The following is a 25,561-nucleotide window of genomic DNA, read 5'->3' as shown; positions in this document are numbered from 1 at the left end:
ACCCACAGATCCCCACACAAACACACCCACACGCACCCACACACATCCACACTCACCCACACGCACCCACACACATCCACACGCACCCACACGCATCCACACGCATCCACACGCACCCACACGCATCCACACTCACCCACACGCACCCACACGCATCCACACTCACCCACACGCATCCACACGCACCCACACACATCCACACGCACCCACACACATCCACACTCACCCACACACATTCACACACACCCATGTGCACCACATGCATGCATGCACCCCACATCCCCCCACAAACGCACCCACACTCACCCACACACCCACACACATCCACACTCACACGCAAACATGCACCCACATCCCCACACAAACACCCACACTCACCTCCCACACACCCATAGACACCCTTACACACCCCCGTTAACCCACACAAACACAACCACATTCATCCCCAACACCCACATACACCCCCATGAACCCACACAAATACACTCACATACACCCACACAGACCCACACTCACCCCTCAGCGCACACTCACCCACACACCCACACTTAGCCACACACCCATAAATATATGCCTGTGGGTGCAGAGTTAGCATAGGTGCATACACACACACACACACACACACACACACACACAGAAAGAGGTAGGGAGAGAGACAGAGACAGAAAAGTAGTAAGCTCTTAGATCCCAAGAAATAGTTCAGATCATTTCTAATAAATTCCTCTTCTATCTTAAGGGAATCTGAAATGAGTTTCTCTTGCCTTGCAAGCGGAAGATTCTTGACTGAGAGCAATAGAGTATCCGATGATGAAAAGTTTACTGTCAAAAGAAGAAAAGAAGGTGGTTGATTTTCTATCACCGGCTCTGCTCTGGAGGCAAGTTGTGCAGGTCCCGTGCTGGTCGCCAGTGGGGCCACTAAGCAGCCGTGGCTATTTCTGGTCTGGGAGGCTCGGGGAGAACTGGCGGCTCCCTGACCCACAGGCACCTGCTGTGCCCTGTTGCTTACTGTCCTCCTCTGTCCGTGTTCCACAGTGTTAAGGGAGAATGAGCCTCACTCTTTAATTCAGGTGCCTTCTGCTGTCCTTCACCCTCTCAGGCCAACACTGAGGGCCTGCACAGTTGCCCCAGCCCCAAGTCCCTGCTGAGGGGCTCCTGAGAGCGGCCCTCCCTCCCAGCCACCTGCCCTGGATGAGCTGCCTTTCTTTCTCCAGCTCCACACACCCAGCCTCATGTCCACCCTCTTAGAGTCAGACTCTGCGGTTACTTAATAAGATAATTACCATCTTCACAGATGATAGCATCTATGTGCCTGTTCCCATTCACACATGCCTTTGAATGGCTGATGATGAGGATTTCAGGCCAGCCACCACCTGCACCATAGGTTAGCAGGGGAAAGGTTTTAGTGGCACAGATATCTTTGACATCATATCTCAAAAGTGAGTGTCTTCCTTTTCTTACCTGGAAAATCGATGAATATTTCATAATGATGGTGTGATGAGTATAAACCAGTTCCCAGCTGTCTCTGCCTTTCCTTTCCTCCATGCCACTCTTGGCCCTTTGTTTTTACTGGTGACAGTTCTACCCAGGGTCTCCCGCACCACAGTAGACCAATAAAGGGCGGGGATATTTCATCACGTACAACATTTTAGCAACTAGTGCTTTTCTTTTTGAGGGGAGGATGGAAGTTCATACTGACTTAAAGAAGCATTGAATGATCATTTCATTAAAGCAAGGATAATGCAGAGAAATGGTATAAATCATTTTTACTGGGGTTTTGTAACAAATAGTCATACTCTCTTGTAAAAAGAACCAAAGGGCTTGTGTGGTCAATAAGATAGGTGAGAATGACAGTTTTAGGAGGAGGTACAGGGTTGAGGAAGATGGGGGCAAGACGAGAAGTTCACAGCAGTTTGATTGTGGTATGAATAAATCTGGAGTTGCATTTGACTTAAGGGTTTAAGAATAATCTGGAGAGATCTATTATTAAGGCACATAGTGGTTGGGCGTGGTGGCTCATGCCTGTAATCCCAGCACTTTGGGAGGCTGAGGTGGGTGGATCACCTGACGTCAGGAGTTTGAGACCAGCCCGGCCAATGTAGTAAAAGCCTGTCTCTGCTAAAAATACAAAAATTAGCTGGGTATGGTGGCGGGCTCCTGTAATCCCAGCTACTTGGGAGGCTGACACAGGAGAATCACTTGAACTCTGGGAGGCGGAAGTTGCAGTGAGCCGAGATCACGCCATTGCACTCCAGCCTGGATGACAAGAGCGAAACTCTGTCTCAAAAAAAAAAAGAAAAAGAAAAAGAAAAAAAAAGGGGGGCATATAGTGCTTTTCTCTGGACAATACAAAGGACTGGGACTTGGGTAGTGAAAGAGGGAAGTGGCCTTTTCCTGTAATTGTCTTTTTTTTGAAGTGGGGGCTATATGAATATATTACTAATTGATTTTTTGAAGCACAGACACAGGAAAAAGAGTCTAAAAGCAAATAAGACTAAATGTAATATTGATTAATTCTGGTGGGAACTTGGGTGGCTACCATCAAATTGTAATTTATCAAAAATGTATTTTTAACCAAAGGGCTTTGGTGTCGTTAAGAAGTATCTGCGTTTGTTCCATCCAGAGTTAACTGTCTTCTTGGAGGAAGGAGAAAGTCAGGAGGGAGTAAGCTTCCGTTTTTGTCTGTTTGAAAGAAGCGTATCTCGGAGTGCATTCAATCAGGAATCTCTGTAAATATTGACTCGAGTGTTTTTAAAAGGAGTCATGTGTTTATGGAGAGAAAATGGCTGGCTGGGATGGATAAGTGCATGTTCTACTTTCTTGGGGCACTGCGCCCTGGGGGAGCATCACCCTGAGACAACGTGCCAATTAACAGAACCGCTGCTCATAGGTGGACGCCATCCAGTTTTCAGGCAAATGGCCAAGGATTAATTGGCTGGCCTGTACAGTGAGTCACACAAACCCAAACTTATCAGCTCTTGCTCCTGCTCTCGCCCCGTTCTCAGTGTGGGCAGGAACAATCTGCTGTTTGCAGACTTCGATGCTCCTCCGCCCCAGCTAATTAGAGGCAAGCAGGCCACCAGCACTCCAGGCCTCTGCTGCCCAGCAGATTTTACAGTGGATGGATTTGGCCTTGACCTGCTGTGGAAGCTTTAGAAGCCCAAGACTCTTCTCTGGTCTGCATTTATTTTCTCTCTCTCTGGATGGCCAAGATACTGCCTGCTTCTTTTGGCCTGAGTTGGATGCCAGTCCCAGGTCTCTTCTACCCTGTGAGGGCCCTGAGCCCTACAGAGCAGGTCTGGCTGCCCCCAAGTTGATGGGGCCAGCTCCCTGCTGTGTTCCTGCCTGGACCACTACCTGGGACGTGGGCTTGCTCCTGCTCTTGCTAGTCTTGTGTGGACCTCTCAGCTGATCTGGCTCAGGGCCAGGTGTCCTCTTATCTCTGCCTTATGGCCAGTGTTAGAGTGGGGCCCTGACCTTGGGTGATTCGCTCTCCTGGACTCCTGATGTGTGGCGTACATAGGGAGGAGTCTACCCTGTCCCTCTTTGCCCTGTTCTGTCAGCCTATGTGTCCATTCTCTTGTGTGGTGCTCATGCCTCACACGTAACAGGCGTGTTACACATTGGACCGTGACCTCCATCTTCTTAGGAGTGAATTGGACAAAGCCTGTTCGTTGCTCACAATCATCACCCGTGTTGTCTTTCTGACTTTGCAGATAGAGAGTAGACGATGTCAGGAGCAGAAGGAGGAAAAGTTACCTTTCCATTACCATGAGAATCTGGTCTTCAGCCTTGCAAATGGAATGTTACGAAGGGCTGGTGGCTGTTACTGGGATTTAGGGTTATGAAGAATCATAAAATAGTAATAAGGCATTTACTTTTTTTGCTCAAACTGAAGAATAATGCCTGCTAAATGGGAAGACAAATGCATATACATTTGTCTCAAACCTAGTTTGAGACCAGCCTAGGCAATGTGGCAAAACCTCATATCTACAAAAAGTACCCAGCTGTGGTGGTGTGTACCTGTGATCCCAGGTACTTGGGAGGCTGAGGTGGAAGGATCCCTTGAACCTGGGAGGTGCAGGTTGCAGTGAGCTAAGATTGCACTACTGCACTGCAGCCTGGGCGACAGAGCAAGACCTTGTCACAAAAAAAAAAAAAAAAAAGAAAGAAAGACACTCTTCAGTTTACACAGATGAGGTAATTGTAGTCTCAGAATGTTCCTCTTAAAGTTGAGAGCTGTAAACAGCACATAGGACCCCTCCCACTCAGATTCATATTTACATTCATATTCTTGCGTGCATATATATCTCTATATATCTAGACGTGTATATGTGTTTGTATTTATATATATTACATATATATGTACATACATACACACACATATCTAGTTTCTTTTTTTTGAGATGGAGTCTCGCTCTGTTGCCAGGCTGGAGTGCAGTGCATATATACATATACATGTTTGTAGATTCTATGAAAACTGATTTTCTTGAAACAGAGCACAGTTAGTAATGTCAGAAGTAAGAGAAGACTTTATATTTCAGAGAAAATATTTTTTTCAGGGAAATTTTAATGCATAATAATTTTTGGTGGAAAGTAACTTCTTGGGGAAGGCATTTTAATTCCTAGAGTTAATCATCATCATTAATGCTCCGACTTTTCCAAGATTTCCAGAGTTACAGAAATAAACTCTTATGACTATGTTTTTAGAATAGATTTTTCCAGTTGTAAACAAGATGTAATTTGTATTTCTTTATTATGCATTTGGTAGATAATATTTTTAACTTTAAGAGACTGCCCGTCTTGAGAGTCTTGCCAACATTTCCGTATCGTCACCAACAGGCTTGGTCTGTGTCTTCCCTTCCTAATGAAAAACTCAGTCTTTTGTTGATTCCTGTTTGATTTGCATGACAAATCCCAGTTGTGGTTCATCGATGATCCTTCTGAAGAGCAAACTATGAAAGGCATTAATTTAAATAAATTTTAGTTTTGTTTTGTAAAGCATGTTATTTTTATTTTTATTTATTTATTTTTATTCATTTGATTTTTTAAGATGGGGTCTTGCTCTGTCACCTAGGCTGGAGTGCAGTGGTGCTGTCTTGGCTCACTGCAGCCTCCGTCTCTGAGGCTCAATTAGTCCTCTCACCTCAGCCTCCTGAGCAGCTGGGACTACAGGTGCACACCACCACACCCAGCTAATTTTTGTCTTTTTTTGTAGAGACTGGGTTTTTCCATGTTGCCAAGCCTGATTTCAAACTCCTGGGCTCAAGCCATCCTCCTGCCTCAACTTCCCAAGTACTGAGATTACAGGTGTGAGCCACTGCACCAGATCAAGCATGGTATTTTTAAATTGGAATACTTTGTGTGAGTTATGCACAAATGAGGGCTTTACAAAAACAATACTTGCAACACACCAGGTATTATCAATGATATGCTTAATGCATTGTCTTATTAATTCAGCGTAAAGTTAAGGGTGCAGGTTTGATCTTTCTGCTGACAGAGGAACAACAACAGGGCATGGATTTCCAAGCACTGACAAAAACATTGATGCTTGGCTAAGCAAACTCCATCAAGCATTAGTTCTCTATTTTCTAGAAAAGCAACTTTCTAGGGAACTGATACAACTTCCTTTTTCAACCACTGCAACTTATTCTGATGATATAGATAACACTACATATTTTCAATGGGTCTATCTTCTATTTTTGTACAATTTAGCTGCAACTCATGTTTATGAATTTTTACTTGTTTTCTCTGAATTAGAACCCCAATTTTATTGTAAGTGGATTTGAATGGGATTTGAATGGGATTCCATAGTTCCACTGTAGACAGATTCAGAAAGTATGTGGCTGAAAGACAGAGAAGTACAAATAGGCTCTCCTTACTCTATTTGCTGTTGATTTCATTGTTTTATGCTTATTTAGCCTGTTTTCAATATGATTCATTGATGGGAGCTACCACTGAACTAAGTGCTCTGCTGTGCAAGTTGCTAGCCATGTTCATTCAACAGGGTTAGGTGTTTTATCCCCCAAAGGAACCTAAATTCTGTCGTTGCCATGTCTAGCTCTTACTGAGGAAGTTTGCAGACGTCCGTGAGCTCCATAATCAAACTCTCTTCTGCACTGACTGACGGGTAGTAATTACATTTTTGAGGAGTGGCAAGATGCAACCTGTGTGAACTCAGGTTAATTGTTTTTTTTCTGCTGTGTTCTCTAATAACACTAGTGTTTTAATCACCGCAACCTTTTTATGTGAGAGGTCCTTCAAGACTTGAAATTGGCAACAAGAAAATAACCTATCTTCTTTTCAACAATAATTGTGGAGGTCATGTAGAATAAAGGGGTGGCCCAAAAAGGGCAGCCTGGGCCTCGCGGCGACCCTTCCCACGGTGGTCTTATTCTCAGAGAGTCTGCACTGTGACATCGACGACATTGATAACATGACCTCATTTAGTTCTCCTTCTTTATGATAATCTGGAAATCTTACATGCCTAAAACCAAGCCTAATGGATTGTCAAGAAGCTGCAATAATGACATTTTATTCCATTATTATAATTTGTTTTCAGGAGGCATGTTTTTAATTATTTGCATGGATAATGCCATTATGTATTCATGCCAATACAATTCTGATAATTAATTTACATGATGGAAATTTCTTAATGATTTTGATGTCAGTGTTAATAGCAACATCTGATAGTCAATCTACGGATGTTGACATAAATTTGACTTTTAATATATTGTTGCCAACACCAGCAGCAGTATAAAATTACTTTGCAAGGGAAGGAAAAATCCAATGGGGAAGAACTTCAATGAAACAGAAAGCGAACCTTGCCCGGGGTTTATGGGCCCAGAACAAAATCCATGCACTCAGATGTGACAAATGACTTACTTGGATACAGACCGGGGCAAATGAGCCTGTCAAAAGCTCGTAGTTTCCTATGGAAAGAGATTGCTCTGAAAATATTGTATCTGCTGGAAGAAGTGACTCTTGCAGCAACTTGTTTTCGTTTTCACATTTTTTTTTAAGTCTCTTGAAAAGTTTTTGATGCCTTTTGTGTGCTACTTTTGTATTTTGTCTTTGATCGTTAATTTATATTTTCTAAAAAATTTAATGGAAAATGATGTGCCATTGTCATTTTAATTTACAGAACAAAAAACATTGTGTGTCCAAGAAAATGTCTACTTTCATCTGTTTCAGTCAGTTAAATGGCTGAAAGTCCATTATGTTAAAGTCCATTATGAGAGAATAGACCCTGTTAATTATGTTATCTTCCCCTCAGGTAACCCTCATAGGAGGACTCTTTATATAGAGTCCTTTAGCCGGGTGTGGTGGTCCATGCCTTTAAGTCGGTGCTTTGGGAGGCTGAGGCAGGCAGATCGCTTGAGTCCAGGAGTTTGAGACCAGCCTAGGCAATGTGGCAAAACCTCATATCTACAAAAAGTACCCGGGTGTGGTGGTGTGCACTGTGATCCCAGGTACTTGGGAGGCTGAGGTGGAAGGATCCCTTGAACCTGGGAGGTGCAGGTTGCAGTGAGCTAAGAGTGCACCACTGCACTCCAGCCTGGGTGACAGAGCAAGACCTTGTCTCAAAAAAAAAAAAAAAAGAAAAAGAAAAAAAAAGAAAGACACTCTTCAATTTACACAGGTGAGGTAATTGTAGTCTCAGAATGTTCTTAAAGTTGAGAGTCGTAAACAGCACATAGGACCCCTCCCACTCAGATTCATATTTATATTCATATTCTTGCGTGCGTATATATCTCTATATATCTAGATGTGTACATGTGTTTGTATTTATATATATTACATATGTATGTACATACATACACACACACATCTAGTTTCTTTTTTTTGAGATGGAGTCTCGCTCTGTTGCCAGGCCGGAGTGCAGTGGTGCAATCTTGGTTCACTGCAACCTCCGCCTCCCAGGTTCAAGCAATTCTCCTGCCTCAGCCTCCCGAGTAGCTGGGACTACAGGTGCGTGCCACGATGCCCAGCTAATTTTTGTGTTTTTAGTAGAGACAGGGTTTCACCCTGTTGGCCAAGATGGTCTTGATCTCTTGATCTCGTGATCTGCCTGCCTCAGCCTCCCAAAGTGCTGGGATTACAGGCATGAGCCACTGTGCCCAGCCCATGTCTAGTTTTAAATCATTGGATTTTATAGATCTGCCATCTTTTAAGTGGAGCACACTCTAAAATTCTGATTGACCAGGTCCTCTGTCCTGTCTGATGCCACTGTTTCTAGGGGCTCACACTTCTCATACAAAGTAAGGCACTTTCTTCCCTAACCCCTAGTGTGGCATTTGCACCACGTGAAATGCTCAGGACTATGTAATAGATGAAGCCCTTCTGCTTTTGATTAATTTAAAGTCACAAAAGTTTTTTTTTTTTTTTTTTAATATAGGAAAATCAATTTTCAAATACTCAGATCCTTGAATAAGAAGAGTGTTGGGAAGTAATGAAAAATATCAAGGTCAGTTATAATTTTAATTTTCTTTTGGCATTTGGAATGTTGTATTATGGTGGCTCAGCAGATGGAATAAACCATCGTGTAGCATTCTGTACAGGTGTTTGGCTATTTAAGGTCATCTTCAGTCATAAAAGGAGGAAGGGAAGCAGTGTACGCACAGATCAAATATTTTCCTCTGCCCAAGTTTGCTGGCATCCCTGCCAGTGACAACAGTGGCTGTGTTATCCAGTAGCTGGGAGCTAACTGATCTCAGCTATTTGTGGTTTGAAAAGTGGTTTTCCTAGAGCAGGAATTAGCATGAGGCAGAAGCAAAGTATAGTTTATTCTGTTTCTCTCCTTGTTGGGTAAAGCCTGACTGCTTATCAAAAGCAGCAAGCACTCACTCTCACTATCTTTGCCTCTTTATGCTCCCATCTTCACTTCTAGGGAAAAAACTAGAGAAAAAGGAAGGATGGAACAAAGTTGAAATATACAGAAAGATGAACTAATTCCGTTTAAGCTGCACCACTGAGCTGGTTGTGCAAACTTGATTTTAATAAGTATTTTGAGAGTACACATTTTTATTGGTTGGTTAAAGACACGTCACCGCTATGGATAATTGAAATATGATTTGGGCCCGGGCGCGGTGGCTCAAGCCTGTAATCCCAGCACTTTGGGAGGCCGAGAAGGGCGGATCACGAGGTCAGGAGATCGAGACCATCCTGGCTAACACGGTGAAACCCCGTCTCTACTAAAAAATACAAAAAAACTAGCTGGGCGAGGTGGCGGGCGCCTGTGGTCCCAGCTACTCGGGAGGCTGAGGCAGGAGAATGGCGTGAACCCGGGAGGCGGAGCTTGCAGTGAGCTGAGATGCGGCCACTGCACTCCAGCCTGGGCGACAGAGCGAGACTCCGTCTCAAAAACAAAAAGAGAAAGAAATATGATTTGGAAAGTTTCCGAACAAAAAGTATGCATTATCTGATTTGTCAGAATTTGCTTAAAAAGTGTAAAATCACTTCCTATTGGCTTTGTTATAATAGAATTGCTCTTGATAATTTTAAAATATATTCCTCTGGGTGTTATGTACTATATAATTCAAGAAAAAAAGTTTATAATTGATGCAATAACTTTTCAACACTGTCATACTACGTTTTTTACTCCTTCATGTTATTGATTTCTAATTGCTTTGAAAAATGTATTATGCTTATGAGTATAGTATATAGTTATTTACTGCATAAAAGCTTAGAAATATGCTTTGGCGAAATCATGAATTGCATATTACAAGTAACAGTGGACATTGTTGCTTTGGATTTCCACACATATGCTATTTGCAATTGTTTACATATGTTAGAATCCCTTGCATTTAAATAGCTCATTATGTAAATATGTAGAAAATACTTGGATATTTATTTTCATGGAAACTTCTACTTAATCACTGACTTAAGATGATATCTTAATGTTCACTGCTATATTTTATATTCAGTAAATAACACATAAATATTAAAGTCTAAAAAAATCACATTTAACTTTCAAATGTTAAAAAATAATGCTCCTATTTGGAATAGATATGATTAGTTCATTCTACTGGACCCTAATATTGATGATGACAGATTTTTGGGTAAGCAGCCTTTGTTTTGCTTACCTTCTGGCTGGGACAGCTCCCATTTTCCACTGGGCAGTGGAGCCTTTGGCAGTAGAGAAGTTAATTGTCGTGACTTTATGGGCTGTGCACTGTGTTTTGTGCCATTTCAGTGTTGGGTCTAGGTTTGGTTGGGCCTCACTGAGTTCCCCAAAGCCAGTAACAGTCCCAGGAAGCTAAGCCCAATGCCTTGGTTTGCAGCTCATTTCCAATCCTGTATTTAGGCAAGTAGGGTTTATATCGCTCATTCTTTGAGAATTGCCCACTTTTGTTTTGGATCTATTGATGTGCTTAGCCCTGCCACAGAATGACATCAGCTTTGGGAAATCCATCCCTGAGTCAGAATCAGATGGGGCCTGGACAGGTGGTGATCTGGGGGCCACTAGAATCACTGTGGCAAGAGGAAAAGCTCATGTATCGGGTGCTAGACCCAGACCCCAGGAAACTGGGGTTCTCATCCACAGTTCACACAATGCACTCCGCCCCTGTTAACCTTGTTCTCTTATTAACAGAACTCTTGTTCTCCTGAGTTCTTTTAAGTTCTAACATTCTAATATTCTCTAAGTCTTTTGGCTAAACTATGATAATAACAAAAATTAAAAAGTAGAAACCACAGAAAGTAGTGAAAATGGCAGCTCCTATTCTAAGCCAACTCTAGAAAATATATGTGGAAAAGAAAGGCGTGAAGAGGCAATGAGGGAAAGTATAAATGTACCGGTGGCCAAGAAACATCCCTCTTTCTTGAGGGATATTTTTCTCAGGGGAGTCATAAACATCATTAGTAGTTTATCAGAAAAGCTAGCTATGTGAATGAGATGATATATGTAAAACATCTACCTAGCAAATGTCCCCAAAATGGTGGTTCTAGTTACGCTCTGTTGTGGGAGAAGAGGAGGTAGGTGTCCTACTTTAAAAATGGTAAATCTTCCCCTCCTCCCTGTGCTTTTTCTTTTTGTCACAGTCTGGTTTCTAGGGTAGACTTACCTGTTCATAGTTGATATTTTCTATGAGAAAATTTCATTCATTATTAAGCATATTTGACATTATATTTACAATAACAAACTAACATTTAACTTTAACTCTCCTGTGTTCTTGATTTGAATATTCCAGTTGTGCTGAAACTCAAACACAATGAACAGCAATAAACTTGAGTCACGTTGATGATCTCTGGCACCTCATCTGGGTCTCTGTATTGTTTAAGAATTAGGAGAAGCCGGGCACAGTGGCTCACACCTGTAATCCCAGCACTTTGGGAGGCCGAGGCGGGCAGATCACAAGGTCAGGAGATCGAGACCATCCTGGCTAACACAGTGAAACCCCGTCTCTACTGAAAATACAAAAAATTAGCCGGGCGTGGTAGCAAGTGCCTGTAATCCCAGCTACTCGGGAGGCTGAGGCAGGAGAATGGCGTGAACCCGGGAGACAGAGCTTGCAGTGAACCGAGATAGTGCCATTGCACTCCAGCCTGGGCGACAGAGCAATACTCCGCCTCAAAAAAAAAAAGGAGAAATATGTTGCCAGAAGAAAAGCACACCAGGGCTAACCCACTGATCCTAGGAGAGTGATGTAAGCCATGTGGAAGCCTGGATCAGGCAAAGCCCAGCCAGCCAGCAGATCTGAAGGTGATGTTGTTGGCTGCTGGAATGCTGTGGCTGTTTGCTCGCTAGCGTTACTGTGGCCATAGTGAACGGGCATAGCCCTGTTTCTGTTCTGATGGTCCATGCTTGTAATTCTGTCTTCCCTCTGTCTCAACTCCAACCCATCCTTCACAGTTTGTAGACTACTGACTACTATTCTTTTTATTTTTTTATTTTATGTTTTTTTTTTTTTTTCCTTTTTGAGACAGTCTCACTGTATCATCCAGGCTGGAATGCAATGGCCTAATCTTGCCTCACTGCAACCTCTGCTTCCTGGGTTCAAGCAATTCTTCCGCCTCAGCCTCCTGAGTACCTGGGATTACAGGCACCCACCACAACACCCAGCTGATTTTTGTATTTTTCATAGAGATGGAATTTCACCATGTTGGCCAGGCTGATCTTGAACTCCTGACCTCAGGAGATCCTCCCACCTCAATCCCCCAAAGTGCTGGGATTATAGACCACTATTCTTAAAGCACTTTTGTTGTCATAGCCTTCTGTTGCCCAACAGCTGTTAGGGGCTCCCTGTCTCTTACTGGGTTAGTCCCCTCAGCCCCTCCTTGGTGAGGTCACTGCCCTATGGCCCTTCCTCCATTTCAAGATGTGCTCACTTTCTCTTCCTACGTGTATGCTGCAGTCAAACCAGCAGCTTGGCGCACTCAAAATGCACCTGCCCTTTGTTCCCTTGTCTGTCTTCTTGTTGTTTTAGAGCCTGGAGGGTCTGGCCTATACTGTTTATCAATTTTAAAACCCTAAATATGTTTCAGGATAAATCCTTGATATCATCTCTTCATGAATTCTGTGCCATCCTTTCAACACCAGGCATGTTGTGGTCTCCTTCTTTCAACATCAGTACTTTTTAAATAAAAAACATTATACATGCTTTTTTTTGGTATACTTGTCTTCCTGTTTCTTCATCACTTCTACCTCACCCTCTCTCCCAGACACTCTTGTATGCTTGACTGTAAGCTCTCTTTCTTTTTATTTTTAGGCAGCAAAGGGTCTTCTAATTTTTGCCTTTTCTGTCGTTTGAAAGTCAGGACGTTATGAAGTAGAATATAACTTTTAATTAAATTGAGTGGGAAAAAAAATAGATTGTATTTGCCCCATTACCTAAAACATCACCTACCGTAATGGAAAGGAATATTTGTTTTACGTTATAGGGAAGAAACACAGTATACTGTGCGTCATTCTGTGTCCAGGATCCTTCACTCTGGGAGGGATGAACAGCTCTATATAGTCACAGGTCTGCTTGACATCCCAGGGATCCTCAGAGTTGAGGAGAGAGAATGCTTGGCCTGGTGGGGCTGAGAAAGACAAGGCTTCGTCTATGCTGCTGTGGTTCTCAGGACCTGGGCTATCGAGGGTGGTCTAGACGAATGCATACCCAAGGGATTGGAGTAGCAGTTCCTGTAAAATTAGACACCATCTTGGATCTAATTAGATTCCTAAGAAAATTGTGCCCATTCGATTAATCATTGTTCATTCAGTTTAGAAGTAATGATACGTGGTAATTTTAGTCCAGCTATTCTGAGATACCAGAAATCCCATGAACACGCTACACTCGTGATGTATTTAACACGGGAGTCTGTCGTGCCTTACCACATTCCTTGGGGCCTCTAAGAGGGAAAGTTTCACCTAGAATTAGGGGCCTTGAGTGCATAAGCTGCTACTAAAGGTGGTGGGTAGTTAGAATAACCAAGTTTCACCCACAAATCCCTGCAGTATCTAAACCATAGAAACCATTCTTTCTGTCTTCCGTGAGCTGGGAAGTAGGAGCTGTGTGCTCTGGGTGAAAGCCATTTGGGCTGTCAGCAATGATGTCTGGGAAACTTTTCCTGCATTAGTTGTCTCAGGAAGTCAGTAGCTTTTTCCTTACCAATGACTCACCGAGCATATTTTATCAGATATATGGCTTAGCTACAGGGGACTTAAAATTTTCCCCATGCTTTAGGGAATTGTCTGAGTCTTAGAACATTGGAGCAAATGATCCACTTTCTATGAGAGGACATGGGGGTCCTGTGGGCACTCTTAATACAAAACCCTTGCCTGTATGGGAGGCGTCCTCTGGCCCCAGCCTCCCCTCCTTCTGCTCGCTGCAGGGGACAGGATACCATCCTGACCTGGAGCCAGGTCTTTCCCTGGAGCTTCATTACATACGACACCTGATTCTGATACAGACGTTCTGAAACCAAGGAGGGCTCACCAAATCACTGTGGCGTATTCTTATAAGCTATGGAAAAAGACAGATTTCTAAATGAACAGTTTCATAACTCTTCACTGAGTATTCGGCCCATCATGTCAGTTTTGATTATTGTGCAAAAAATAAAAATGCCTGCTTCTATTTTGTAGATTCACCAGCCATGCTCCATAGCAGAAAACTGTCAAGTGGTTGGATGCGTGTGTTTCTATATAGAAATGTTTGGCATGGCTTATTAAATTGTGTCTTTTCTGTAATATGCAGTGACTTTAAGTGACTCTCTCGCTCTATATAAACACACACACAGATAAACACCCATATAAACACATGCACATAAATACCCATATAAACACATACATACATGTACACACAAGAATGTATAAATATGTCACTTTATATTTTTATTATTTATAAATAGGAAACGAAGTTACAATCCTTGAAATTATAATGGCAAGCACACAAAAGACACAGTTGCTGGCACAGAATTCAATTAACAGATAGCAATCACCCTTGGGTGACTGTGTGAGGTGGAAATATACAGGCATGCTAATAAGTAATATCTTAAAGCCACCCCCTTTATCAGCCCGCAGCCAGACATGGGCACAAATGTGGGCAGACAGTGTTGCTCTAGGATATTTAATAAAAACCAGCTCTCTCCATTTAAGGATTTATGTTTAATCATTCCGCAACGTTTTAAACATCCCGGCTGGCAAGCTTTTCAGATGGAACAGGTTTCGGCAGAAAATTCAAGGCGTTATTTTGCTCTACCTGGTTGAGGAGGGTGGGAGGGGCAGAAATAAGGAGAAGTTTGGGATGTTTTTTCCTTGTCGTTTTCTGACCTTCACACCACTTCAGTGTGCATCTGCTGGGTGAATCATAGCTTTATCTCAGGAAACATACAGAAGGCATTCATTAATACAGAACAGCCAGATGACTGACTCTCTGCAAAATAACATTTGCCTCAGTACAGGCTTCGTATTGCTTATAGCTACATTTTTCTAAGCTCGAATTTTAGTTAAAGATGAACATGGGGTGTTTCAAAACGGAGATCTTTTTTTCTTTTTTATGTATTATGGGGAGATGTTTCTGTACTAGGTCAAAGAAATTCCTTAAGTGCCTTTGAAAATATTTTGTAGTGAGTACCAGCAAAGAGCAGAGAAAGGTTACCATACAATGGGGAGTGGTATAGCTTTCTAGAAGGAGAATGTGAATTTGTCGAAAGAATGCAAGCCTTCATATCAGACCAAAAGGAAAATTGTTTTACATTGAAATAAATCAGAAACCATGTTTATGGTTGCCAAGATTAAAATCCTCACCACACAGAATGGTTCAAGAACAGCGTCTACTGGCATCTAGGTCATGCAATTTGCCTGAGGTGTTATGTTGTGTTTGCTACAAGCAGATGCCTGGGGGAATCTGACTGCTTAGCAGATGGCTTTGCAGGGAGGGTATCTTCTGTATTTGGTTCCTTGAATCAATCAAATCTTCTGTAAAGCTTAGTTCTTCAAAGCATAGAAAGAAGGGAGGGAAGAAAAGATGAGGATAAAAACATTGCCTCACTGTAGGTATAGCTAAGGGAAGTAGGAATAGCTTATACTTCAAGTGTATTTTTCAAGTAGCTAGGTCTTTTGGAATATTTCTCCTTTCAGGTTCAAGTTTTATTTTTTCAAAGTAAGAAAAAAATCAAATACCAAAACTGAGGCTGGTATAGACTCCAGATGTATAATGAGCAATTGGAATTTTAAATATAAATGTGGAGATAAAAAATGGTGCTGTTGGTTTAAGACTGAGAATTATTTGTTGTTTCCAGCCTTGGCTGACCAGAACCAAATTGAAGTCAAGATTCTGCTACCTGCCTTGTGCTGTTCAGTAGCCACTTCCTCGCTCCATGGCCTAACGTGTGGTCTTGAGAGATTTTCCTGTCTACAAAGTAACCTCAACATAATCTCAGAAAAAGAATCCTCTCTGAAGGAAGTGGGACATGTCCCTAGGGAGACTGTCAATGCAGAGCCAACGCTTGTTCCCAACTTCTGTGGTTTCTCTTCTGTCAAGTAAATACGGGTGTGTGAGTCCAGGATTCGCTTTGCTGATGTCTAAAAGGATCAATCATTGACCAATTTGGAGACAATGGTTTGTGGCTGAGCCAAAATTTTTACAATCCCTTAAACCTGCCATTTATGATTGAATGCAAACTAATGTGGGCATTAGGGAAACAACGGTGAAGATTCAGCTGGTGAACCTGGGTGGTTATGCTTGAGATGAGTAGTTGGAAATTTTCTAGAAAATGGGCAAGAGTTCCTCCAGGCTTTTTTGATTTTTCTTAATGTTCCTAAGTTTTAGCTATGTCATGGAGTGTGTGTTTCTTATGAGTCTTGTTGCAACACACCATCTACAAAACTCCTGTGACCCTTGAAAGAAATAACAGCTCCCATGGGCTTCTAAGTACTTACAAATAATGAGTTAGGCTGTAGGAAACGTGTAATACAGAACAAGTGAGTGAATGACCATTCTTACTAAAGAATTAGGCTCAATTTTAGGGGAAATAATATTTTCAAATTTAATTTTGCACATAGTCCTGCAATCTTAATATTAAAAAATCATTATCACAGGCTTCTCTTGGTTGCGATAGGAAATTTTTAGCATTATTTTATGTATCTCTGTATGTGCTTGGCTTGCACCGCTAATACACCATTCTAAATGGATCAGGTCTCGGAGAATTAGAGTTTAAAACACACACACACCCCACCCCACACCTGCACACGCACACACACACACACCACACACACCACACACACACACACACCCCACCCCACACATGCACACACACACACACACACCACACACCACACACACACCACACACACACACCCCACCCCACACATGCACACACACACACACGCCCCACACACACACACACTGAGAAATACTGTAGTTGGTCAAATCAATAATCCATGTATCCAAGTTTTCTGCAGTAGAAGTACCAAGAGATTTTGAAATGTAAAAGAATATGGTTGCTTAAGATGACATCAGTATCGATTTTTTGAGATTAACTACAGTTACTTATTTTAAAATGCTTGGATGGATAGTACGATTTGTAGGAAATACAGGAAAATAGAACAGATGTGGTCCTGAACTCCAGGAATCTATAATCTAGCTGAGGTCATAGAATGAACATCATGATGTGAACATCCATGATATCCAAAATGCATGGAGATCATATCTGTGATATCCATCATATCCATGATATCCAAGCATTTTTGAGACAAGTGTGTCATTAAGCGGTGACCTGTGAGTACTGGACTCTTAGTCCTGTGACCACTTAGAACAAGGGTCCGGAAGAAGGGTAGGGCGTGGCCAGGCCAAGTGGGCAGCATGGATATTAGGGGTTCATCAGACTCACTCCTTCATGAGGAAGTTATATCATGGATTTGTGCAAATTTTACATGACTCTTTTACAAAAATACAACATTTCTCTCCCTTAGAGCATCAGGTTTGCAAATGAAGTGTTTAATTTGACCTAAATTTGCTCCTTTCTAAATTTCAAGGGGCATTTCTTCATTTTGTTATGTTTGAATAGAGATTGTTGGAATGAATGAATGGCTCACCCCACTCATATATTTCAAGATGTTTTTAGACTTGAGATGTCTCGTCATGTCTCAATGAGTGTGGCTGGAATAAACAGCGTTACACAAACAACCTATTGAGGAAGGGTATAAACTGGGACTTTGGGCAGTGAGACTTCCAGATGGGCTTTGTCTGTGGTGTTCTCTCTTGCCTGAGCTCTAGGGTTGGGGTGGAGAAGAAGGGAGGATGCTCTAAATTTTAGCTTAGAATGTGGAGCTTTATGAAGGTGAGGCAGTTGGACATCAAGAAGGAAAGGGGAGATTCTGGAGACATGAGCAGGGAAGGAATGCTGTCAGTGCTGGGACTCATGGAGGACATCGATGGAGCTGTAGAGACACAAAGGAAAATTGTTGAGATAATCCTGGTAAAAAGGTGATGAGTGCCTATAATAGAGACAGTGGAATTATGGGAAAGAAACCTGGAGCTCAATGCAGTAAAAGCCATGAACAGGAACTTGACACAGCTTGGTAACTGATTTTGGGGGTGAGGGAGCTGAGGAGTCTGGAACAGGGAAGCCACAGTGTCATGCGCTACAGAGAAGTAGAAGAGGATGAAGCTGAGCAAGCGAGGCAGGATTTGGTCATTCCAAGGTCAGTAGTGAATTTTGAGACAGTCATTTTGGTAAAAGGCTGAGAAGGAAGCAAACAGGTGGTAAGAATGTGGGCGCAAGAGTTTTCTGCTACTTTTCAAAGAAGTTGGAAAAAAAAAAAGGGAGCTGTAAGATCCAAAGAATTTCCTCCCCTACCTTGCGCTGTTCAGTAACCACTTCCTCACTCTAAGGCCTAACTTCTGGTCTTGAGAGATTTTCCTGTCTACAAAGTAACCTCAACATTATGTCTGGAAAGAATCCTCTCTGAAGGAAGCAGGACACGTCCCTGAGGAGACTGTCAATGCAGAGCCAACACTTGTTCCCAACTTCTGTGGTTTTTCTTCTGTCAAGGAAATACGGGTGTGTGAGTCCAAGATTCACTTCGCTGGTGTCTAGAAGGATCAATTGTTGCCAAATTTGGAGACAATGGTTTGTGCTTAATCGTAAAGATCCACTCCTCTGTAACGCATGGCACTGTTGCTTCCCTATTCCAGACTTCTCTGCTCCCTAATCCTTGACATCAGTTACTAACTTCTTTCAAGTTTACATTCAACAGGAGAATGAAGTGGATTTGTGGCCAGAGAGGAATGAGGCATAGGGAGGGAAAATGCTGAGGAAGAAACAGCACATGCCATCAATGGGGTGAGGTCTTGGGGACGATGGTTGGGGTTGGGATTTGAGCTGTGGCCAGGAGGAAAAGTCCTTGTCCCTCAAAGTCTGCCCTTGCTGGACTGGTAAGTAGGCGGGCTCGTCCCTTTCCTCTTGAGCATCCTCTTGCCTGTTCTGTAAATTGGGAGTAATAATGCCTGCTAGCAAAAACAGTTAAAATGAAATACAAGTGCGTATGCAATGTGCTTAGCTCAGCGTCTGAATAGCAGGCACATAGCGAGTGATGAGAAGTAGGACGAAGACAACAATGGTGACAATCTTGTAGCAGGCCTAGGAGCACGCCTGGGACACTGAGTGTACTCAAACCATGCATGGATTCCCGTGGAACCAGACAGTGGGGACCCTGGGAGGCACGGATTGCAGCTCGGACAGGATGTTATCCCGTGTCATACTTGCCATCCTTTTACACGTAGAGTTAACACAGAGTTTTAGCATCCTGGGTTCTGGCCTCCTTTCAAGGAGCAAGGACTGGAGTTGATGAAGTCAGGGCCTTGCCCTTGAGGAGAAAACATGGCCACAACTGAGGGTGAGTACAGGTGCACCCTGATGTGTGGTGTCCATGAATGGAAGAAGAGCTGGGAGCCACGATGTGGTCTGAACAAAATAAAAATTTAAGTGGACTGGGCTGAGAGAAGAAGAGCAAGACAAAGGGGCCGCAATGCAAAGGATCCTCAGGAAGTAAGGACAGGTGGAGTCACCCTATTACAGGGCACCTGGGGCTTGATCCAGAGAGGCGGGGACTATTCCAGGTGCCCAATCTGGAATGCCCCCGCATTGAGGGAGTGAGGGAGTGCCCCCACCCTCACTGCCACTATCATTGCCCAACTTTTGCCATCTGTGGTTGGCATCAGTGCTCGGAGATGCTGAAACTTGCATCGGGGTAAAAGGTTTGCAGAATGACTCTTGCTTCAGGACCAGTTACATATAACAGAAATGAAGGGAAAGGAAGGGGAGGGGAGGGGAGGGGGAGGGGGAAAGGGGAGGGAGAGGGGACAGGGATGGGGGAAGGGATGGGGAGGGGGGGAGGGGGGAAGGGAGGGGAGGGATAGGGGACAGGGAGGGGATGGGGAGCAGGGAGGGAAGGGAAGAGGAGAAGGGGAGGGAGAGGAAGGAGGGGAGGGGGAAGGGATGGAAGGAAAAGGAAGAGAAAGAAAATTAAAAAAGAAAAGAAAAAGAAGAGGGAGGGAGGAAGGGGCCCAATTAGTAGAGAAACATTTCACCAGCACCTGGGCCATGTGTGGTCATTCCTGCAGATTCTTACTGTCATTGGGAATGGGGGCTTTCCTCAGTCCCCTACAGGCATGTGTGAGGAAAGTGACCTGCGGCCTGCCTGGCTGTCCTCCATGGGCACCCACTCTGCGTGTTTGAAAATATGGTGGCCCTTGTCCTCTGAGGCGGTAATGTGCGTGGTGCCTCGTGGATTGCTGTATTTTCTGAAAACGCTGAAACTTTTCCTTGGAGAAAATTCCCATGTCTTTCATGTGTTGTCATTAGTCCATTTCTAATAAAAAAGGAGCTTTTGCTTGGGTCAAATCCTGCATTCTACCACCAAGACTCCTTTTCCTTTCTCCTTTGCTTTGAACGTGCATGTCATGCTTGGAAAATTTCCTCTTCATATTTCTGCTAAAAAAAAAAAAAATCCAAAACACCTTAATTGCATGGTGGAGAAAGTGTTTTTCAGGAACATTCTTGTTTCCTGCCTACTTCTGGGAGTGAAAACCAGGGATAATTTACACCCTCCTCTCAGATTAATATTTACCTCCTTGAATTTTGGCAGGAAGTGCAAATGTCAATCTCTCTCTGACTATTACATAGTTTGAAGCCAATCAGGAACAAGGTAGCAAAAAACTGTTGCAGGAACCCAAGTTTCCCCCCAAGAAATGATGAGTGACTAAGATAGCACCGGTACAAAAACGTCACAGCTCTTGGAGTTGGAAGGTGGCCTTTTGAAGAACCATGTTGCCTGGTCCTGGCCCGAGGCATGTCAGATAATTTCCACCACTGGCCAAGTTCATAGCCATCCTTTCCAATCCACCTCAGAGTTTGTGTCTTATGTTACCATGTTACCCTTTTCAGGTTTCCCCAGCAGTTCCTTTCTCCATCTCCTGTGGCCTGACAGCTCCTTGCTTATATCTCTGAAAGCATTTATCCTATGGAATTGGCTGCCAGCTTCTCTGTCTCCAAGAGGACAAGGGTTGGCATTTATCAATGTGTTTCTCATTACCACTATAAAGAGTTAATCTGGCACAGTCATATATTCGTATAGTAAACATGCTTTATGCTTACATACTGTTGGTGGGAATGTAAATTAGTTCCACCTCTATGGAAAACAGTATGGGGATTTCTCAAAGAACCAAAAATAGAACTACCATTCAACCCAGAAATCCCACTACTGGGTAGCTACCCAAAGGAAAATAAAGCATTATATTTAAAAAGGCACCCACGTTTGTGTATTTATTGCAGCTCTAAGCACAATAGCAAAGTCATCAAACTAACCTAAGTGTCTGCCAATGATGGACTAGAAGAAAATGTGAGGTATACACACCATGGAATACTATGCATCCATAAAAAAGAATGAAATCATGGCCTTTGCAGCAATATGTTTGGAGCTGGAGGCCACTATCCTATCCGAAGCATATCAAATATTGCATGGTCTCACCTGTAAGAGGCAGAGAAAAAATGGATACACGTGGACATAAATGGAGATAATAGACACTGGGAACTCCAAAAGCGGGGAGGATGGGAGAGGAGTGAGTGTGGAAAAATTACCTATTGGGTACAGTGTTCAACATTTGGGTGACGGGTACACTGGAAGCCCAGTCCTCCTCATTTCACGAGCAATTCCCATCTAACAAGCACATGTACCCCCGGAATCGAAAATAAAAAATTGAAAGAAAGAAATTATCTGACCTACTCTGCTTCACTGTAGGTGGTAAGACTGTAATTCCAGAGAGGATCCTGCCACTTATGCAGAAGGAAGGAACGCTGCTCGGAGAGGCCAAGAAGAATCTGGACAGACCGGCCCTGCGGAGTCCCCTCTCAGCCTATCAGCATTGGATCACATCCTCCTTGTCCAAACGTGTCTCCACGCAGCTGTCCACCCTGTGTTGAATCTAAGCGTAAACACTTGCAGCTTCTCCTGTGTTTTTGGTTCTTCGTTCTGAAGGCTCCTATGTCTCATCAAACTATGATCAAATACATCTGTATGCTTTTTCTCCTAAAAGAATAAAAACATGTTTTAGTCCTCACTGTATTACCAGATTACACAATTGAATTCTAGCAGTTTAAAACTCCTATCTTCAGGAGTAAGTGGTGAAGTTAGATGTGTACGTTCAGCAGTAATGCAGTTATCCTAAACCAGATATTTTTCACTTTCATACAGAAGTTTAATTGGCCCATTAGAAATTCCTAGAATTATTCTTTCATATTGCCTTCAAAATCTTCATTAAACACTGGCTAATCAGAGAACTAACGGATATTTACTGCCATCAAGCCAAGGTCCAGCCAAGAAGGTTGCAGTTATGGTGCCCCCATTTCTGGCGGATACCTGGGTCCCCATCACTCATGAGCCAGGTACAGCCCTCAACCTTCTGCCGTGATGGTTGAGGGTTGAGGGCTGTACCTGGCTCATGAGTCCAGGAAGGGAGTGAACATTCTGCTGCTGCCTAAAGTGTAGTAATTCCAGCAGCCAACATGCCCTCCTTTGGTTCTGCCATCTACCCAGGCCAGAGGATATAGACCCCAGAGTGGGAATTGGCCTTGAGAGATTTGTACAAACATCAGTAGGGTCTCCTGACCCAGAGCTTCTGGGGATGCAGAGATGCCCAGACCATCTGCAGCATCTGGAGACAGAGTCCAAAACATCCTGCTCACACTGACCCACTAAAACTAGCCACAAATAGCCCACTCTTAGATATTTGTTCCAAATCAGAGCATTTTAATGGAAAGTTTAATGGACAGTTTAGGTGATGGTGTCATTCATTGTGCTTGAAGTCCCAAGGCGAATTTCATTTCCTACTCATTTCTGTAGAGTCCTTTGAAATGGCCCAGCTTGCCCCAGTGAATTTTTTTTTTTTTATCACTCCTGGGCCCCAGCATAGTGGAGAGGGCAGGGTTGGTGGCACCCGTGCAGCCCATCACCACCCAATCTTATTCTCAGTTCCTTTGACAGTTGGGCTTCTACTGTTCCTCAGAAGTGATGGAGGATTGTTCTACCTCGACCTACACCTTCTCCTTTACTGGACACTCTCAATGTTGAGAATCATACCCAATTTGCAGGGTCCTCTTGGGTTCACAGCAAATGCCAGAGTATGCTCTTTCTCCCACTTTCACCCAGTCTGAACATCCAACCCTTTGGCCATACATTCAGTCATAAACTCACCCTTAACCTAAAATACCCTGACACTGAGTCTTCCCACCCTGCACATTCCTGGCCAGCCTCCTGGTGACTCAATGCCGCATGTCTGTCATTAGCTGTCCGTCTCAGCCACTGCTGTCCTCCTTGAATTGCAAGTATCTAGAGGACAGGGGCTGAATCCCTGCAGTGCCGTCTGCAATTCTCAGACCTGCCTTCATCACCTCTGGTACCTAACCTGACCTCTGGTTTGGGCTGCCTGTCTTTTTCGCGCTGATGAAAATGCATGCAAAGCACACCTAGCAGGGGTTGCAGACCTGTAAGTGGCCTTACTTTCCAGATTGTTCATGTGCCTTCTCAGCACCTAGCATTTCATTATTTCACCTCCACCTTGTTCCAGATGGGTTTAAGGCATCATCTTGGAACGTGAATCGCCACAATAATGAGTGAGAACAAACTTTCATAGCTTTTGCAGAGCTGAGTGACTGGTCTATGACAAACCTTTTGGCAATTGTGCATTTTCATCTACATTCATCTTTCAGCTCAATCATCGTTTTTCCTTTTTTTTTTTTTTTCAAGTCTCATGAGTCTTCAAATCATAGCGACTGCAACCATTTTTCTGTGCAAAGGGCTCTGCGAAGTTCCTAAGCGTGGTCTTCTTTAAGCCTCGACATGACCCTGTGATACAGGTAGTGGATTCTGTTACATCCGTTGTAAAGATGAGAAGCTGAGAATCAGAGAGATTAGTGCTCTTTCCCGAGGTCACAGAGAGCAAGTGGAGGGGAGCAGGACTCTTTCTGCTGCACCTTTTGGCCCATCGCATCCTGCGCTGTCCAGGTGAGAGCACTTCACAGGTGAGGGGCATTTGAATGGAGGTGGCAAGAGTACCCTGCAGAGGTCAGAAAAGCTGAAAACCATCTCAGTCAGAAGTTCCAGGACTTGATGGAGTCAGGGAGCCAGAACAAATGCTCAGTCATCTCTAGGAGGAACGATGAGCTGGAATGCCAGTGAGATCTGAGAGATGGTCTTCGGGGGAAGCTGCCTACGTCTTTGTATAGGACCTCCAGCTTTCACACAGTCTCAGGGAAGAATCTTATAAAAACTGCAAGCTAAGCACAGGCTTAGAAAGACACATGGGCACTGGTAGTTGAGTGAGGAGAAATTCTCCACTTTGCTTCTCTGGGACTTGTTTTGAATAAGCAAATGGAAATTTGGGAATTTTAAGGCTAGTTTTCTAGGCTTCGTTAATATTTCTCATAAGTCAAATTCTCAGCCATGGTTATTGGGTTTAAGTGAAATTCTAAATTTCTTTTTTCCCAGGCTGGAGTGCAGTGGCGCTATCTCGGTTCACTGCAACCTCCGCCTTTCAGGTTCAAGCGATTCTCCTGCCTCAGCCTCCCAAGTAGCTGGGATTGCAGGCCTGCCCCACTGCACCCAGCTAGTTTTTGTATTTTTAGTAGAGACGGGGTTTCATCATGTTGGCCAGGCTGGTCTTGAACTCCTGACCTCAAGCGATCCACCCACCTCGGTCCCCCAAAGTGCTGGGATTATAGGTGTGAACCACTGTGCCCGGCTGAAATTCTAAAATTCTAATGCCCACTGCTTTTCAGTGACCCGGATTAAATGGGACTCTTAAAAGAAATGGCTTTTTGTTGAATATGCCCCTTGGATAACCCGGGTTTCTGTAGTTTCCTTTTAGCCTGTGAGAAAGATGCTAGTGATTCTTTACTTGTGAACAGACGTGATGGAATCGCCTGTTTTAGTTACTGTAACAATGCTGTGTAGCAATTGTGTTATTTGGAAATAATATGCCATATAGAGTAACAATAATGTAATATCAAAGGACTCCTGTCTTGGTTTTAGATAACGGGAAAGCAGATTTTGTTTTATTCTCTTAGTGGATGGTTTAAATTGTCATCAGTGAATCAGTGGTTAATTGATCATTGTGGACTTTTGGGTCCACTTACTGATAATTACATGAAGTCAATTATTTTTAAAACTTCTTGATTTTTAAATCATGGCCTTTCATTTAGCCTTCCTAACTTTTTATGTGCGGGGAGGGAAGGGATAGGCGAGCCAATGTGATATTACTGTCACAATATTACTGCCGTTGAATGACAGAACTCTCGGGGTCTCAAGGGTATGTCATCCAAAAGTTAAACTCGGCTTTTCATTTGATAAAACACGTATTTCTATCCTAGGTTACTTTGCCAATAAAAATAGCAAATGCGGTGGATAACCTGCCAAGGTCCATACCAGGTTCCCTGACAAAGTCGCATTTCTGTGTTTTACAGAATTTCGACAGTGTACAACGCTGTGGCTTATTCAGAAATGTCGATGGGAAGACATGAGAAAGGAGGAGTGAACGAGAACAGGACTAGGTGGTTTTGTGGATGATAGCTTTCTATC

The 25,561-nt window shown here is 43.3% G+C and overlaps 1 long non-coding RNA gene across 1 annotated transcript in view; it reads left to right on the top strand.

The window, feature by feature from the left end:
• The window catches only part of LOC140713229 (uncharacterized), a 114,824-nt gene extending 92,792 nt beyond the window's left edge, over positions 1-22,032 (top strand). Inside the window, exons 2-3 of the long non-coding RNA XR_012095120.1 lie at positions 8,396-8,464; positions 21,728-22,032. This is a non-coding gene — a long non-coding RNA (uncharacterized lncRNA). The remainder of the gene's footprint in view (positions 1-8,395; positions 8,465-21,727) is intronic.
• Positions 22,033-25,561: the final 3,529 nt, after the last annotated feature.

Source organism: Chlorocebus sabaeus, chromosome 13 (assembly GCF_047675955.1).
Source record: "Chlorocebus sabaeus isolate Y175 chromosome 13, mChlSab1.0.hap1, whole genome shotgun sequence".
NCBI lineage: Eukaryota > Metazoa > Chordata > Mammalia > Primates > Cercopithecidae > Chlorocebus > Chlorocebus sabaeus.
The sequence above is the reverse complement of the archived record's forward strand: the minus strand, read 5'-3'. Positions and strand labels throughout refer to the sequence as shown.